This window comes from Bombyx mori, chromosome 24 (genome assembly GCF_030269925.1).
Source record: "Bombyx mori chromosome 24, ASM3026992v2".
NCBI classification, from domain to species: domain Eukaryota; kingdom Metazoa; phylum Arthropoda; class Insecta; order Lepidoptera; family Bombycidae; genus Bombyx; species Bombyx mori.
Window position 1 is genome coordinate 7,471,803 of NC_085130.1, and position 12,464 is coordinate 7,484,266.

At 37.4% G+C, this 12,464-nt stretch overlaps 1 protein-coding gene across 13 annotated transcripts in view; it reads left to right on the forward strand.

The window, feature by feature from the left end:
- The window catches only part of LOC101746973 (uncharacterized), an 88,614-nt gene that overhangs the window by 12,595 nt on the left and 63,555 nt on the right, over positions 1-12,464 (forward strand). For 9 of the 13 annotated variants that reach the window (XR_009976443.1, XR_009976444.1, XR_009976445.1 and 6 more), the window contains exon 1: positions 5,374-5,540. The exons of 2 other annotated variants lie outside the window; for them this stretch is intronic. The gene's annotated coding sequence lies outside the window, so the exon portion shown is untranslated. Of the gene's footprint in view, positions 1-5,373; positions 5,541-12,464 lie in introns of those variants that run through there. 2 more of the 13 variants (XM_062675730.1, XM_062675735.1) reach the window with 1 other exon arrangement.

Sequence of the window (12,464 nt, forward strand, 5' to 3'; positions counted from 1 at the left end):
CTCTTGTGAGTCCGCGCGGGTAGGTACCACCGCCCTGCCTATTTCTGCCGTGAAGCAGTAATGCGTTTCGGTTTGAAGGGTGGGGCAGCCGTTGTGACTATACTGAGACCTTAGAACTATATCTCAAGGTGTGTGGCGCATTTACGTTGTAGATGTCTATGGGCTCCAGTAACCACTTAACACCACGTGTGCTGTGAGCTCGTCCACACATCTAAGCAATAAAAAAAACGTTAAAAAAACAAACCGAATTATCAATTAGTTTATTTTTTTTTATTCTCTTAATCAGAATATTAGAGTGATGTTATAAGATTGTTGTATCGTCATCTGTGCTTGATACGTGTGTTTCTGATTCAAGTTCATCAGGACGTCTTGAAGTCTGTAAAAATGGCGTTCAAAGATAATAATAAATAATAGTAAAAAAAAAAAAACTAAAAACACACTTTATATAAAATTTGAGTAAAATATAGAAAATAAATTTTAATAAATTTAAATTGAAAATAGATAAATTAAAATTTATTTTCTATTTCTTGGTTGTATTTTAAATTATTTTTCATTTTTTAGTTGAATTTCAAATTTTTTTTAATTTTTTTTTTCAATTATATTTTTAACATTAAATTGTCATCGGTCCTCGATAAATCTACAAAGTTTGAATGAAATCTGGCCGCTTAAAGTGGGTCAAAATCGCGTCTAAAGGAGTCAGTTACAAACATACAAACATACGTACTTCTTCTTAGTCGAATACTTCATTGCTGAAGGTCGTGTCCCTGAAAGCCCTTCGTGGCTCTTTGTACCATCAGCTTCCATTTGCTTCGGTTTTCGGCTTCTCTCAGGGCGTTCGCAACAGAGAGTCCAGTAAGCGCAGTTATCTGATCCGACCAACGGTTTGGTGGCCGGTCGGCGGGTCTTTTCCCTTCTACCTTGCCCACCACAATCAATCTTTCAAGGTCGTCTGGTGGCCGCCGAGCAATATGACCAAAGTAACCAAGAATCTTCTGGTAGCAAATCGTAGACAGTCTCGTTTCTATACGAAGTTGCCCGAGGACAGATTTGTTTGTTCTCTTGGCGGTCCACGGTACATACAAGTGAAGCTAATATAAAGCGTGTAAAAAATACTTGAAAACAAGCCATGATCACCACGTACGCGTTTTTTCTCATGCCCGAAATCCAAGGTCGCGCAATTAACTCAATTATCGCACGTGCTAAGAGTTTATCTGGGGCACGTTGTTCGATTCACAATTACCGAGGGTCATTAATATTAGCAGTAAACTAACATCTGAAGTTTGAATCATTGTTTTGGAAGTACATATTATGAATATGCGTTTCGGTTTGGAGGGTAGGGCAGCCGTTGTAACTATACTTGAGACCGTAGAACTTATATCTCTAGGTGGGTGGCGCATTTACGTTGTGGATGTCTATGGGCTCCAGTAACCACTTAACACCAGGTGGGCAATGAGCTCGTCCAGATATATAAGCAACAAAAAAAAAAAAAAGATTACTAACATGTCAATTTATTATATAACAGGCTTTTGCCCGCGACTACGTCCGCGTGGAATAGTTACTTTGGCTACGCTAAATTTTACCCCCCACTTCATTTACGTAGAAAGTGAAAATATTTTTGAATTATAGAATGTTAAGGAAGCTATTTAAACCCCTATTTTAAAACATTCTTTATTTATGCTCCACTTGTATTGGTCTTAGCGTGATGCTATATAGCCTATACCTCAATAAATGGGCTATCTAACACTGAAATAATTTTTCAAATCGGACCAGTAGTTCCTGAGATTAGCGCGTTCAAACAAACAAACTCTTCCGCTTTATAACATTAGTATATAAGATATTCATAAATCATAGTCATAAAGAATCTAATTACATTCATAACCCATTAAAATCATATCATATAACCAAATAATATGTAGATCTTTTGGGAGATATACGACGGAGGGAAGATCTTCCACCGAGCGGGTGATATTGCTCGGTAGACCGACGGTCCGAATGTTGTTGTTCGGAACTTGTATATATGCGCTTTATCTTGAAAATGTCGTAAGCGAGATTCAGGCATCTGTCAATTATCTTGCGTTGTATGATGGCTACCCGCCACAATCTAATCAATTACATATTTTATCATTCAAAAATTCAACAACAACAAAAGCAACATATTAATAACATTTCCTTAAAAAAAAATCATTACATCGTTTTTATCCGATTCTTTTTATCCTTGGAAAATATTAGGTAAACGGTTATAAATTTTAATAGTCACACAATAAACATTTTTCTGATGAACTGTCAATATCTGATTTGGTACTTGAAGGATGTGTCCAAATTGACTGCTAATATTTCTATAATTTTGAAATAAAATTAAATTATTTTGTACGAAAACACTGAATAGCTCAAACATATATAAACATGGAAGAGGAAAAATATCGCTGTAGATAAATTTAGATTTACAACTATCAAAAAACGAATCAAACGAATACCGTGCGCGATTTGGAGGGAGATAGAAAATTTGGACCGAACTTTTTTTTCGGTATGGCAATCGGTTTTTGGTATGCTGTTGCCAGCTCCGAGCTTATAAAATAAACAATTATTATTACGCACATACATATTTATATTGCCAAATGAATTATCAGAAATTATGATTGGAATTAAATACAATTAAATGTCGGATGAGAGCGGCTGATTTTAAATGAATTAATGTCTCATTAAATTTGTAGAGATTTATTGCAACGTTAGTGAACTCTTTGGAAGAACCCGAGAAGCCATGACCATCTTCCATCATGATCTTGTTTCATTTTTCTATACCCTTGCACGTTCATAGATGCGAAACGATTATTATAATCTACCCTTAGGTATTTAAAGTTTAAATCTAAAGAATTCGCGTTCCCGCCAAAAACCGCCTGCAACGAACTTCAACGAAAAACAATAGGAGGCACAGAGATTTACATTCAAACTGCCATGAAATACCCGTTGATAAAATACTTCTCACACTTCTAACACACTAACTTCTAAAACATTCTCTTGTATCAGTCGTCATCTCAACACTCACTTCCCTCTCTCTAATATCGTCATTCACTTACTCCATCTATGTCTTCTTCGGTCGACCTCTTCCCCCTCTACCTTGCAGTACCATTTCCATACATCTCCTAGTCACATGCATCTCCTCTCTACGCATCACAAGGCCATATCACGCTAACCGTCTAATTATAATAATAAATAATATAATAATAAATATTTACTAACAATGACGCCACGTTAACTGGTCCCGTGCTAAGTTCGTAAAGAACCTGTGTTACAGGTACCAGATAACGGAAATAAATGTAAGATTTTTAATATACACATACATATATTTCATATACATCCATAACTCTGGAAAAGACATTTTATATTTATCATACAAATATCCTCCTTTGGCGGGATTCGAACCCGCGACCCCCTTGTGTAGTGACCATGTCACTTACCACTACACCAGACGGTCGTTAAATTAGGTAATTTATGTAAATTAAAACTTAAAATAAAACAGAACCAACAATTTATTCCATTTTGTTTGTTATCCTGTTGATACCGCTCAGGTTATTAGAGCGAAGTTATAAAATTATTGTATCATTATCGTTCGATGATGCGTTTGCGAATTGTCAAGTTAATCCGAAGTTTTGAAGTCGTTGAAAATGATGTTCAAAGCTTCGGTAACATACGAACAAACATACATACAAACCGAGCTAATATATATTAATACGTGAAGCAAAAACTTTGTATCCCTTTTTACGAAAATTGCGCAGACGGAGGAGTATGAAATTTTCCACACTAATAGAGAATATAGAGAAGAAGTGCACAATGCTAATATTTTTTTAAAATAATGCATAAAAGTTACATTAAATCAATAAAGAAAACATTACACACACTACATACCATGTATTTGTCGCACACACGCATGCATACTATTTATTGTCAAACTTTTGTTCTTGACGTGTGTTGTCAAATTGAGAATAGATTAAATATTGTTTGTCTTTGTTAATATTTTTTATAGTGTAGTCTTGGCGAAATTTGTGATTATAGAAGTATAAAATATACATAATCATAATAGTGTACAAACTTACAATTCCAATTAATTATAGTCGAATTTCGACTACTGCGGGACCTCTAGTAATTGTAAATAGACATGCTTTAACAAAAACCGACTTCAAATAGAAAAAATAATAATTCCAAAACAAATTAATATTCACTACAAACAATAATCATCGAAATCGGTTGGCGTGATATTAAGTTATTGAGTTATTCATCTATTTGTCGCGCACGTACTTAACGCAAATTTAAGACTTATATGGTTTTCTCATGGATACCATTATTAGAACTGGACTAAATGGAAATGGGACCACGCGGGAAGCGTCACCTTCTAATAAAAAAAGAATCATCAAAATCGATTCACCCAGTCAAAAGATATGAGGTAACTAATAACAAACATAAAAAACACACAGTTGAATTGAGAACCTCCTCTTTTTTGAAGTCGGTTAAAAAACGTGTTGGAACAAGGCTAGTGTTAGCAAATATTCTCAGGTTGAGCTCGCGAGCTCACCTTACCTCTTAGGCTGTTCAGCTAAGCTTATTCTCGGTTTGATGTAGGTCGAATCTTTTTTTTTTATGTTTGAGATATTACTGGTGGACCGGAGGGAGGCCTTTCCAGTTTCACCAGGACAGGTGGGCGAGCAAAGGTTCAGCCAGGAGGGGTGGAATTTGCTAACAGCTGCCCGAGCACCTCCAAAGGAGACCTAACAATTCAAGAGAAACTGCTTCGCGAATCGGAATCGCGACCCGCTGAGAAGATCCGGCGAGAAACTCAGTAGGAAGATGCTTAGGTTAGGTTGTAGGTCGGATTCGCGTTCCGACCCGGCAGGCTGGTTCTGGCCCAGCGGGGTATCCCGGAACACCAGCGGCATCGCCCGGGCGGCCTGGTAGGGCCGCCGTACCGCGGAGACCGACGTCGTTGGTCGTCGACTATCGCCTCGACGACCCGTCGGTCGGGCGTCCTCGGGGTGGCGCCGCGTGTCTGGTTGTAGTGTTGACCGCGGGAACCCTCCTACTCTGACCGGGTTCTGACATCGGACGTTGGGTGTAAGAGTGCAGGGGAGTCGTTTAGTTGGTGGGCCCTAAAATCCTTGGGCCCGCGACCTGCTCTCAACACCTGCAAATCGTTGAGTCTTACATACTCCGCGCGGCCCTTATGCGCGGGGAACTCGTAGGATGTTCGATCCACGGCCCGAAAAAAAAAAATTGTTGTAGGTCGGATCTGTCCGTCACATTTGTATGTGAATAGCTCCTAAGTACAACTTCGATAATGACTTCATCTACTTACACGTTAATGACTAACTTTGGAGGTTATATCAGTGTGTGAGTCAGTCTCGCTGCGTCGGGCGTGAAATGCGAACATGCCCCCAAGTGTTCATTCATAGTGTATAGTGAATGTTGTGTGTAAATTATTAAATCGGTAAAGTACACATATAAGTACAATCGCTGACTTCGTTAATTTATATACGTGTTCATCGAATATGGTAATTTATGTAATTTCAAAATTCGTTGCGATGTTTAGTTTTAATGGCCTTCGAAAAAAAAAAGAGGGCTTTCTCGATTCGATTATATTTGAATATGCAATTTCGAAAAGGGCACATGTCGCATACTTTGTCAAATACGTTTTTTCATATACATGTAGTTTTGAGGCTTACCTACACACCCATTTTATAATAATTCCAGTAATTTTCAATTGCTAATGAACACTAAAATATATCTCAAAAGTTAATATTTTAAATTTTACGCTGCTTTAGAAAATAATCAGCTTTTTTTTTCATTTTCTGAACATTTTACAATTTCAGAGATGTGCCCTTTTTGGAAATTGCATATTTATTTTGTTTAAGCGTTACCTCAGAGCTATTTTCTAAGTGAACCGATTTTGTTGAGTTTTTATTTTTGAAACCTTATCAAAATTCGACCAATTGTTTTTGAGCTATCCTTAATAAAGTATATTTATTTGAATTTTCAAAACATTAATCATATTCTCCTCGTATTATTTGATTGAAAGCTTTTTGCTTTTCGTTGTTAAAAATAAACAAATGGTAACACAACTTGGGTGCTTGTATTTATCAACACGATCCGATAAAATATTTATTAACGACTTTATCAATCGGTTATATTTTATTTAGAATTGTTTTTAATAATGACTAGCGGCCCGCCCCGGCTCCGCTCGGGTCTTTAACAAAAATTTCAACGATATTTGACGTTGTTGCATTTTTTTAAATAAAAGAACACTTATTGCGACATAACTTTATTAGTTAGACATATGCTGTCGCGACACTTTTTGTTAAAAAATTGTGTTCTACAAAATCGTAGTACATTATTTTATTCTATTATCAAGATTTTTCGCAGGGCACGCGGTGTAAAAAATACTTTAGGTTATTTTTTTACATTATTGGAATTTTAGTAAGGATTCCTAATTTTTAAAAAAAAATTTGTAGCCTCTGTCACTCGGGAATAGTGTAGCTTCCAAACAGTGAAAGAATTTTTCAAATCGGTTCAGTAGTTTCGGAGCCTACTCAATACAAACAAACAAACAAATCTTTCCTTTTTATAATATTAGTATAGAAGTATTGATTACGTATTTTTACTAGTAAACTTCAAAACATAAAAGTGTTTCCATATAAAATGTCGATTTGAATCGGATTAAATGTCTCTTTTTTCCCCCACTTTATCCCACTAGGTGGGGTCGGCACAGAAATTTTTTCTCTTCCATTCTCTTCTATCAGCCGTCATCTCAACACTCACTCATTTCTCTTTCATATCGTCATTCACACACTCCGTCCATGTCTTCTTCGGTCGACCTCTCCCCCCTCTACCTTGTACTACCATTTCTATACATCTCCTAGTCACATGTATCTTCTCTCTACGCATCACATGTCCATACCACGAATCGTTTTAAATTTGTATGTAACAAAACAATAATGTTTTTTTCTATTTTTATCGAACCTTATACGCGAGATTTTCGCGTCTAGATGGCGCGCGGCATATGTAGGTGTCGACGGTCTGCAGATGTTGGGAGGGGACCGCGGGCCCAAGGCCTTTTTAGGGTCTACCCACCAAACAGCTCTCCTTGCACTCTTTCATCCGAGAACTGATCTACGACCGGGGTTCGAACGTGGGCATACGGGGTCACATGTGGGTTCGGTTGCGAGCGACGGATGAAAGACGATTGCATGCAGCAGAGATGCGAATGTTGCGATGGATGTGTGAAGTAACGAGAATGGATAGAATACGGAATGAATATGTCAGAGGAAGTCTGAAAGTGGCACCTGTGACAGAGAAGCTGAGAAGTGCGCGTTTGGGATGGTATGGATATATGATGTGACGAAATGAGGATGGTAAGAGAGTGTTAACTATGAATGTGGAAGGATATAGAGGAAGAGGTAGATCTAAGAAGAAATGAATTGATTGCGTGAGAAAGACGATATGGGTAAGAGAGGAGTCAGAGAAGAAATGGTATATGATAGAGGAGTATGGAAGGAGAAAACATGTTGCGCCGACCCCAGGTGACTGGAAGAAGAGCAGGAGAATGATGATGGAGATGACATACTGATGTCGCTCCTGGATTGGCGCCGGATAAAGGAATTCTCCAGCATTGGTCAACGTAACAGATATTTTGTGCACGAATTTTATTATGATACTAGCTGACCCGGAAGACTTCGTAGTGCCTCAGTCGATAAATAAAAGACCTAAACTTTTGTATAAAATAAACTTGAAACAAACAAAAGGAATCCGCCCGACGGGGGACGCATCAAAGGGAAAACAAAATTGTTATTTTTATTTAATTCTGAGCATTTTCATTCATTTATCTACTTTTTAAACCTTCCCTGGACTTCCACAAGTAATTCAAGACCAAAATTAGCCAAATCGGTCCAGCCGTTCTCGAGTTTTAGCGAGACTAACGAACAGCAATTCATTTTTATATATATAGACATATGATAACCGGTTTTAAGTTCTACCATATTCGCTGTTAAAACCGTCTGCAGTTATAGAGTTGACGCGGTCGCTCGCCCAACATGGGGTCAGGGTTTTATGCCCGTTGGTTGATTGTGTAATTGAATTAAAAACTAGTTAAAAAAAACCTCTATAATATAGAGAGAGAGAGAGAGGCAACATACTTTATTGCACACCAAAACACAATTAACATCAGAAAACAGTCAACAAGCAGATAAAAGCGATCCCTTCCAGATAACCGTTTAATTCTGGACAGATAAAGGTATAGCAGGTATGTTGCAGGTACTATTAATAATACATTATTAAAGAAAATACATACATACATAGATACATATTTTCACTGGCGGTAGGACCTCTTATGAGTCCGCGCGGGTAGGTACCACTGCCCTGCCTATTTCTGCCGTGAAGCAGTAATGCGTTTCGGTTTGAAGGGTGGGGCACCCGTTGTAACTATACTTGAGACCTTAGAGCTTATATCTCAAGGTGGGTGGCGGCATTTACGTTGTAGATGTCTATGGGCTCCAGTAACCACTTAACACCAGGTGGGCTGTGAGCTAGTCCAACCATATAAGCAATAAAAAAAAATTGAAACCTAGTTTTAAAAAAACCCCTCCATAATATACATGATACTATAATAATAATATTGAGGAGTGAAAAGCTATTTGGTATAAGCGACATCTTTGCAACTTTACAAGAATTAAAGGTTAAAATTTGCAAAAAATATCATAACAAAAAAACTTCTTCGCGCTTCTTCTTCAATGGAGTAAATTTAATTGAAGTTCAATTAAAAACATCGAACTGATGATGCTGATGCCAAACAAAACGGACCTTTAATTACAAAGATAAATGGCGCGTATTAAGCGAAATTTTAACCCACAGACCCAGCCCACTGAGTTTCTCGCCGGATCTTCTCAGTGGGTCGCGTTTCCGATCCGGTGGTAGATTCTGCGAAGCACGGCTCTTGCTAGGGTCAGTGTTAGCAACACTCCGGTTTGAGCCCCGTGAGCTCACCTACACGTTAGGGCGAAGCTGAAATAGCCTCTCAAAGCTATCAGCTAACGTAGGAAAAAAAGAAAAAAAGAGTAAACCAAATGGTCTTTCACACTTCCTTTATTATATATATTATTTATATGTTATATTATTTATATATTACGTATATTATATATATATATATATTGTTTTAATAAAAATACAATATTATGCTACGCCCTGCACTTGTTGAGAAATCCTGGGAATCCATTCGACATGTTATTGTCATCATGTTTTTCATCACCACCCGGCCTCCTGAATAAAGTTTGACGGTTCAACAGATACCTGCCTGGAATCTTTGTGCTATCATGAGCAGTTTTAAGGATACTGGTGGTAGGACCTCTTGAGAGTCCGAGCGGGTAGGTACTACCACCCCTGCCTATTTCTACCGTGAAGCAGTAATGCGTTTCGGTTTGAAGGGTGGGGCAGCCGTTGTAGCTATACTTGAGATCTTAGAACTTATGTCTCAAGGTGGGTGGGGCACTTAAGTTGTAGATGTCTATGGGCTCCAGTAACCACTTAACAACAAGGGGGCTGTGAGCTCGTCCACACATATAAGCAACAAAAAAAAAAAAAGAAAAAAAAAAGCGAAATTTTGCTTAAACCAAATGGTCTTTCACCCTTCGTATATATACATATTATTGTTTTAATAATAATACAATATTATGTTACGCCCTGCACTTGTTGAGCACTCCTGGGAATCCATTCGACATGCTATTGTCATCATGTTTTTCATCACCACCCGGCCTCCTGAATAAAGTTTGACGGTTCAACAGATACCTTCCTGGAATCTTTGTGCAATCATGAGCAGTTTTAAGGATACGTTCCCCCGTTACTATATGCACATATGAGACAACAGCAGAACCGTAAAAAGACGACCTTGACAGGGGAATCGAATCCGAACTCCATAGAATACAGGTCCGGTTCACTAGCCAATGTACCAACGAAATATGAAACGTGCAATTCAACCCATCATTTTGGCCGCGTACCATATGCGAATTGAAATGAATTTCGCCCCAAAATGCTTCTCGCATTTATGCTCTTCTTGACTTAGACATTAATCATCAAGTATTTACTTGGCAATCCAATACATAATAATATATTAGCTTAATTTGATCATAAATAAACCTTATTCGGGAAGGTCGTATCGAAGGTGGAATGATAAAACTTTTAGGTCAAATGTCTAGACGGGCGTGGTGATATGACTCAGTGTTGCTACATACGAAGGTTCACGTTTTTTGGTTGGGTTTTGGTGGTAACCACAAAGAGAAGATCTTCCATAAAGTTGGTGAATTTTCTCGGTATTTTTTTTATTGCTTAGGTTGGTGGACGAGCTCACGGCCAACCTGGTACTGAGCGGTTACCGTTTACGTTGTAGATGTCTATGGGCTTCGGTAACCACTCAACACCAGGTGGGCCGTGAGCTCGTCCATCTATCTAAGCAATAAATAAATAAAAAGTAGCTACGTATTGTGGGTCTATCCGTGCGGACATATATTTGTCGCAAAGCAGTCGTGTATGACATCTGTCTCGCCCTTAACCACCAGTGTTTCGCGGCAGAAATAGGTAGATAACTAACCGAACACGCAATACCGCAATACGCCCTACCGCTACTCATAATATAATACCTTTGGAGGTTGTTTCTGACTACCGACAATACATTGCTATTTCGTCCCCTGTCTACCGCATGTTTTGGTAATATACTTTAAGATTTCATGAGCGGTATAGGAATTCCCAATAACCTTCAGATGCGATGGTCCTACTGTAAACAACCCGGTGGAAGACCTTCTTATCATTGGAATAATGAAAACAAGTGGTCTTAATTTAGCGAAAGAAGACCTTTTATTTATTTATAAGGTACACACATTACAAACTAAAAAAAAGATACAATCAATAAGGAAAAGAAGCGGAAAATCTGGTTTGTAAAACATATAAGCCATGTGCGCACGACTAATCAAAATAATTGTGCTAAGTACACAATGTTCCTTTTATTTCCATCACTGTTCTCCTGCTCCAAATATTGGCTCAAAGTAATAAAATGAAAGTACAATTATTGTCAATCTACCTTCCAATACTAATTTTCATTTTGATCAAATCTCTTGAAGTTTGTCGAAATTATGTTCAAAGATTCCCTTACATAGATAGATCTAGGTAGATACACAGAGGTCAAGCTAATGAAAGCGTTTAAAAAAAAAAACAACGTAACTCATTATGTTTTATTGCATAAACACATCCAATTATCAATGACCTTAACCCGAGTCCTTCAATGACATCACCTAAACATTGTTTTGTAACAGATTTTATGTATTTATAGCTCTGTTGCAAGCTGTAAATGTGTTTTGAATAATTATTACTGATTTGATGGTGGCTCATGTTTATTTCTAAACATCAATATTCAAAGACCCGTTCTAGATCAAATATTTAATGTATCTTCAATCTTGACGACGGGCTGGTTTCCGCAGTTTTAATATACTCGCAGTTTTATTGTGTCATAGTGGGAAATTTATTTTTGCCTTATCATTCGTACAGGTGACAGTTCAGCCTTCTGATGAGAGGAGATGGTCTTTAGTATACCAAGGTACTTTGTCCGGTAGCCTGCCTACCCAATGCATACCAGTAATACACGAGCTGGTGTCTCATCTGCCGCTAAGCTCTTCATATAGTCCTCTATGCAGACGATGCCCATTATAAAGACGGTACATTGTTTGCCACCATACGATGAATTAAGTTGCTGGTATCTTCGAAGTTATCTGTGTCGAGACCTTCAAACTATGGACGGTTCGCGCATTCGAAGATCTTCGTTTATGTGCCAACATAATTTATGTGTACCGAGAACATACTTCATCATAGACTTTCATTTAAACAATGCTCTTAAGTTCGGGTTTTAGAATATCGGCAGAAATATATACCTTATTTCTGGTTCAAAATGTGATCCAATTATAAAGCGTCTAAAAGTGTAAATTTATAAACGATTTAACTTTTAAACACTAAATTACTTACCTATATACTAGAGGTCCCGTAGTAGTCGAAATTCGACTATAATTAATTGAAATTGTAAGTTTGTACACTATTATGATTGTATTTTATACTTCTATAATCACAAATTTCGCCAAGATTACACTATAAAAAATATTAACAAAGACAAACAATATTTAATCTATTCTCAATTTGACAACAGACGTCAAGAACAAAAGTTTGACAATAAATAGTATGCATGCGTGTGTGCGTCAAATACATGGTATGTAGTGTGTGTAATGTTTTCTTTATTGATTTAATGTATCTTTTATGCATTATTTAAAAAATATATTAGCATTGTGCACTTCTTCTCTATATTCTCTATAAGTGTAGAAAATTTCATACTCCTCCGTCAGCGCAATTTTCGTAAAAAGGGATACAAAGTATTTGCTTCACGTATTAATATA